Source organism: Pan troglodytes, chromosome 14 (genome assembly GCF_028858775.2).
Source record: "Pan troglodytes isolate AG18354 chromosome 14, NHGRI_mPanTro3-v2.0_pri, whole genome shotgun sequence".
In the NCBI taxonomy this organism is placed as follows: domain Eukaryota; kingdom Metazoa; phylum Chordata; class Mammalia; order Primates; family Hominidae; genus Pan; species Pan troglodytes.
The window spans coordinates 13,136,612-13,143,511 of NC_072412.2; the positions used below are offsets into that span (position 1 = coordinate 13,136,612).

The 6,900-nt window shown below is 49.9% G+C and overlaps 1 pseudogene; it reads right to left on the reverse strand.

The window, feature by feature from the left end:
- Positions 1 to 1,812: 1,812 nt before the first annotated feature.
- On the reverse strand, positions 1,813 to 3,671 carry LOC129137879 (uncharacterized protein C2orf27A-like; annotated as a pseudogene).
- Between the last annotated feature and the right edge of the window lie 3,229 nt (positions 3,672 to 6,900).

The window sequence follows — 6,900 nt, forward strand, 5'->3', positions numbered from 1 at the left end:
TTTGGGATCATAATTTAGATGCCATCAAACAATGAACAAAAATATGCTACTTCGTTTCCCTTCTCTTCTCTTGTTACCAGACAATAGCTAGTTTTCTTTTCTCTCCAACTCCTTTTTTCTGTGCTTCTACCTGATTTTTAAAAAAAACTTCTACACATTTCCAATCTTAGTATAGCAGACATCAAATATGTGGTCAAACTACATACATAGGAAGAGTTGAATTATATAATTATATTCAAGCATTTTAAAATAATTCCCCTTCAGTTTGTTTTGCAGTTATTTTACATAATCAAATGTCTTCCTGATATACGTCCCAACCCAGTGGTTGTCAAGCTCTGCTTTGTTTTCTAATTGCATCAGAATTATCCACAATTCTTTTTTTTTTTTTTTTTTTTTTTTTTTTGAGCTGGAGTCTTACTGTTGCCCAGGCTGGAGTGCAGTGGTGTGATCTCAGCTCACTGTCATCTCTGCCTCCCTGATTCAAGTGATTCTCCTGCCTCAGCCTCCCAAGTAGCTGGGACTACAGGCATGTACCACCATGCCTGGCTAATTTTTGTATTTTTAGTAGAGATGAGGTTTCACCATGTTGGCCAGGCTGGTTTTGAATTCCTGACCTCAAGTGATCCACTGCCTGGGCCTCTCAAAGTAAGAATTATCCAAAATTCTTATGATAAATATGGATAATTCAGCACAACTCAAGATTTAATAAAAATTTCTAAGAGAAGAAACCCAGGAATATGCATTGAAAACGTCTCCCTCAGGTGATTCTGATGTGATATGTGGTCTGAGTTTAAAATGTAAGGAAAATTACCTTCCCTGCCCTCCAGTTGGCCCTTATGTCCAGATGTCCCTCTTCCCCTTTCTCACTGTGCTCTCTCCTTCTGTGCCTTTGTTCTATTCTCCCTCCACTTCTCATCCAGATGCCAAGCCCTCTTCCATCAATTGTCCTAAAACTCCAAATGGTCAGTTGCCTCTATACTTCCCTCTGTCCCATGAACAAGTTACTCAGGCAAACGTAGAATTTCAGCTTGGACCAAGCTGAATCAAGAGCTGCAATTAAAGATTTCCCTAAGCCCAGAGGGGACCAGCAAATACTTATAGAAGATTTTGGATTTCCTCCGAATGCATAAGGCTCTTGGTAACCTGATGCTATAGACCAAATGTTATTGTCCCCCTCAAATTCAAGTGTTGAAATCTAATTCCCTATGTGATGATATTTGGAGGTAGGGCCTTGGGGAATGATTAGATCATGAAGGCAGGGACGACATGAGTGGGATTAGTAGCCCCTATTGAAGGCACCATAGAGAGCTCCCTCATCTCTTCTGTCATGTGAGGACATGGTAGAAACATGGCTATGAACCACAAAGCAAGCCCACACCAGACATAGAATCTGCTAACCACTTGACCTTGAATTTTGCCATCTCCAGAACTGAGAGAAACAAATTTGTTTATAAGCTTCCTCATCTATGGCTTTCTGTTTTGACCCCAGATTAGCTAAAAACACCAAAATATCAACTTGTACACCAAATTTTCAAAATGGATGCTAAAACTTTGACGGCAAAAGGTGACTGATCTGCCTGAGAAATGAACCTACATGATCCCTCTTTCCACAAAGCTGGAGGGAGAGTCAACACAAGCAAAAATAGGTCAAAGTCTTCTAAAAGCCATACGTGAAGGGTTTTCAATATCACTTGATCAGATGGTAATTTAATCACCCAAAGAACCACAACAAAACACACAACTATCAGAGTTTTTCAACGTCACCTCAAAAACACCATCTACAATATTAGGGAGTGAAAGAAGTCATGGAAGTTTCAAAAAGTCAAACTTTATTTCAGTGTTATGGTAGAAATTTGAAATTCTTAGTTAAGCTATGAATAAATCCTTGGGCAGGTGCAGGCATGGAGATTCTGGAGTGCTGCTGCTGAGTTTAAGAGCTTCCTTTGGAGATGCCCCTGGCCCCCTCAACCCCTGTCCACCTGTCAAGAAGAGGCCATCCTGGGCAGCACATTAGAGGCAAATGGCCCAGATGCCCAGCTGAGGGCAAACCTCCATTCCTGGAGGAGGAGGTCACCTCTGGGAGCAGGAGGACCTGCTGGAACCCCTGCTCACAGGCTCCTTTTCTTGCTCTCCAGCACCTCCTGCAGGCAGGCAAACAAACACCCCCAGCAGCAGTAGCAGCAGGGCCTTCAGCAGCAGGGCTGCTGCTCTGCTGAATGAGAGAAGTCCCTCTCCAGTGAGGCAGAGGAGCCCAGGTTGCACACCCTGGTCTCTGCCTCCATAGCTTCCACTGTGCCCAGGACTGGGAGCAGTGTGGGAGCTGCTGGCTGGAGCTGTGCTGGTCACCCCCTCTCTGCCACCTCTAGCTTCAGCCACACTTTCAGCTCCAGGGCTGAGGCTGGTGGCTCTACAGGAGGTGCCATGAAGTCAGGCAGCTTCTCACTGGGCTGGTCCTGTGCAGTCCCAGGGCAGCGGCAGGAGGGCTCTGGAGCTTCCTTTAGCTCCAGCGCTGTCCCTGGAAGGGTCTCTGCCCCTGGTGCTGGCACTGGCTCAACAGCTGGCACTGGAAATAACTGTGTTTCTGCACCTGAGGCAGGAGCTGAAAAAGGAGAGAGGTCACCAATATCACTCACTTTCCACTGAAATTTCCAAACATGAAAACAACCTCACTGAATTTAAAGGAATTTCAGCCTGAAAACATTGTCCCTGGAAAGACTTCCAGACTGCAGGTGACCTCACCATGTGCCTGTGTCTCAGTGAGCTCCAGAGGCTCCAGCTGGACAAGGACAATGTGCAGATGTGGCCCTGGTGGGATCACTGGTGTGGCCTGGCCTGGTAGCTCCATCTGGGGCCTGATGTCTACCTGGTGACTCCTGTCCTGTGGTACCTGAGGGGGCCTTCTGTCAAATGGCCAGAGGCATCTGGGGTGAGGGATGAGCCTACAAGGGCATCGTTGGAAAAGAAAGGCTCTCACTCCTGCCATTCCTGAAGCAGGAGCCTTGAGATGTGGGAATGCAGCACAAGAACATCTTGCTCTCTTGAGCATCTCCCACCAAGTGAGCTGGCTATGGGGCTAACTCTAGGATGTGGGTGCCTGGTTATCGGGATTCTTTTTTTTTTTTTTTTTGAGACATTGTCTCATTCTGTTGGCCAGGGTGGAGTGCAGTGGCATGATCTCGGCTCACTGCAACTTTCGCCTATTGGATTCAATCAATTATCCTGCCTCAGTCTCCTGAGTAGCTGGGATTACAGGCACGAGACACGCACCACAACACCTGGCTAGTTGTTTTGTGTTTGTTTTTTGTTTGTTTGTTTGTTTTAAGACAGAGTCTCGCTCTGTCACCCAGGCTGGATGGAGTGCAGTGGCATGATCTGGGCTCACTGCAAGCTCCATGTCCTTGGTTCATGCCTTTCTCCTGCCTCAGCCTCCCGAGTAGCTGGGACTATAGGCGCCCACCACTACGCCCGGCTAATTTTTGTATTTTTAGTAGAGACGGGATTTCACTGTGTTAGCCAGGATGGTCTTGATCTCCTGACCTTGTTTGCTTTTTGTATTTTTAGTAGAAATATGGTTTTACCATGTTGTTCAGGCTGGTCTCGATCTCCTGGTTTCATGATCCTCCTGCCTCAGCCTCCCAAAGTGCTGAGATTACAGGTGTGAGCCACCGTGCCTGGCCTGGTTACCAGAATTCTAAGTTCTGTTACGGTCTGTTGCCAAGGAAGTGAAGTTGCTTCTTTAAGGTTCCATCCCCTCAGCCTCCTCCTTCCAGAAGACCTACTCAGGACCCCAGTGGGCTGCTGACTGCTCATCCTCCCCACAGGACAACTCCTTACCTGTACACAGTTATGTCCACCCAGGGCCTACTTGGACACCTGCATCTGATGTTCACCAGGGGCCTAGGAATCCACTTGGGGCCTGGGATCCTACAGGGGCCTAATGTTATCCTGCAGATTGAGTAGCCACCTGGGGACCAGATATCAACCTGGGGACTGTGGTTGACCTGTGGGTTAATGTCCACCTGGGGACTGGTTATTCAGCTGAGGCCTGATGCGTACCTGGGGCCGAATGTCCCCCTCAGGGTGAATTCCACCTCAGACCTGTATGTCCACCTGGGGCCTGATGTCTGCCTTAGATCTATGTCCCACTGGGGCCTTGTGATCACCGGGGACTGGTATCCAGTTGTGGCCTGATGACCTACTGCATCCTGTTGCTCACCTACGGCCTGGTGTCTACCTGGGGCTTGGTGATCACCTGGGAACTGGATATCAACCTGGGGCCTGGGTGTCCACTTAAGGCCTGATGTGTGCTTGGGGCCTGACTGTCCACCTGGGGACTGGGTGTCCACCTTGGGTCTGATGACTACCTGAAGTTAGGTATCTACCTAAGGCTTGGTGTCTACCTGTGGCCTGATATCCACATGAGTCTGGGGTTCAGTTGGGGCCTGCTGTACATCTGGGACCTTGGTGTCTATCTGAGTCCTGATGTCTACCTGGTGACTGCCATCCTCTTGAGGCCTGATATCCGCCTGGGAATGGTTTATCCATGGAAATGATTATGTCCGCCTGGGGCTGGATGTTACCCAGGGGCTAGATGTCCACCTGTGGCCCCGTGTTCACCTAGGGCCTGATGTCCACCTGGGGCATGGTGTTCACCTGAGATCCGGGTATTTACATAGGGCCTGATGTCCAGCTGGTGCCTAGGTGCCCACTGGGGGCCTTGTGTTAACCTGGTGACTGGTATCCAGCTGGGTCCTAATGACCACCTGGGTTGAATTATTCACCTAGAGTTTGGTATTCACTTAGGGCTTGAGTGTCAGCCTTGGACATGGTGTCCATCTGGGCCTTGGTTATCAAACAAGGGGTTTGGTATCCAGTTGAGACATCATTTGCACCTGGGGTCTGAGTGTTCGCATGAGGCCAGATGACCACTGGGGGCCTGAATGTCAACCTGGTGTCTGAAATTCACTGGAAGCCTAGGTATCTAGCAGGGGCCTGATGTCCACCTGGGACTAGGTGTCAACATGTGGCCTGATGTAAACCTCTAGTTGAGTGTCCACCTTGGGCCTGATGTCCACTGGGGGACTGATGTTCCCCTTTGATCTGATGTCTACCTGGAAACCGTGTATTCACCCATGGCCTGATGGTCACCTGGGGTTGAATGTCCAACTGTGGCCAGATGTGCACCCGGATTCTGGGCATCCACCTGGGGCCTAATGTTCAGCTGGGGCCTGGAGTTCACCTGAGGCATGATGCCTACCTGAAGCCTAATGTTCATTTGAGTGCTGGATGTTCACCTGGGGCCTGATATCCACCTGGACCCTTCTCAGGCCTGATGTCCACAGGACCCTTCTCAGGCCTGATGTCCACAAGTTGGTCTGGTATTCATCTGGGGCCTTAGTGTTAACCTGTGGCCTAACGTACTCCTGGGTTCTAGTGTCCTCTTGGGACCTGATGTCTACCAGGATCCAGGTATCCACCTGGGGCTCGGTATCCACCTAGGGCTTGATATTCACCTGGGCCCTAGGAATCCACTTGATAACTGGTGCCCAGCAGGGTCCTGATGTTCACCTTGGGACTGGGTAACCACCTGAGGCCTGATGTCCACTTAGGGCATAAGTGTTTATCTGGGGTCTAGTGTTCACATAGGGTCTGATGTCAACCTTGAGCCTAGGTATTCACCAGGGGACTAGTGTCCAGCTGGGGCCAGATGTTCACTTGGGGCCTGGTGTCAACTTGGAGCATGGTTGTCAACCTAAGACCTGATGTCCAGTCCAGTGTCCACCTTGGGCCTGTTTACTACCCGGGGCCTGTGTGTCCACATAGACGGTGGTGTCAATCTGGAGCCTGGGTATTTACCAGGGGCCTGGATATTCATTGGTACATTATGTCTACTGGAGTCTTTGTGTCAATCTGAGCTCTGATGTCTACCTAGAGATTGGGTATCCATCTAAGGCCTGGTGTTTACATGGCGCCTATAACACGAGGTTCCAGATGAACTCAGATGTCCACCTGAGGCCTGATGTCCACCTGAGTTCTGAGTGTTCACATAGGGCCTGCTGTCAACTTGGGACCTAAGTATTTACCTAGGGCCTGGGTGTCCACCTGGGGCCTGACTTCCAACTAGATGTTGTGTCAACATGGGGCCTGATGTCCACTTTGGGCCTAGGTGACTTTCTGATGACTAATGCCCACATGGCTCCTAAGGACCATCTGAGGCCTGGTATTAATTTAGAGACTGGTATCCACCTGGGGTCCAGGTATCCACTTGGGACCTGATGTTCACCCGGAGTGTAGGAATTCACGTGGGGCCTGGTATCCACCTTAAGTGTGTGTATCCAATTGAGTGCTGGTGTCCACCTGGAGTCCAGTGTATACCTGGGGCCTGATGTACACATGGAGCCTGGGCGTCCATCTAGGACCTGATGTTCAGATAAGGGCTGGCGTTCTCCTGGCCTGGTGTCCACATGGAGCCTGGGTGTACACTTGAAGCCTGATATCCCAGGTGGATACCTGGGCCCCAGTGGTCATCAGATCCTAGGAAACTCTCAGGCCCCAGGTGCACATAAAGCTCCAAGTGGCCACCTAGGCCACAGGTTGATACATTGGGTCCAGGTGGACACTGGGTGCAAGATGAACACCAGGCCCCTGGTGAACACCAAGCCCCAGGTGTCTGCCTAGTCCTCAAGTGGACACCAGGCACTAGATTGACACACAGGTACCAGGTGGATATCAGGCTGCAGGTGAACACCAGGCCCCAGGTGGTTGGGTTACTTATAGCATAGGTGGCCATCAGTTCCCAGGTCTATATCCACTCCCCACTTGAAAATCAGGATCCAGGTGGATACCCATGTCCTAGGTGAACAACAGGTTCCAAATGAACATCAGGCTCCAAGTGAACAC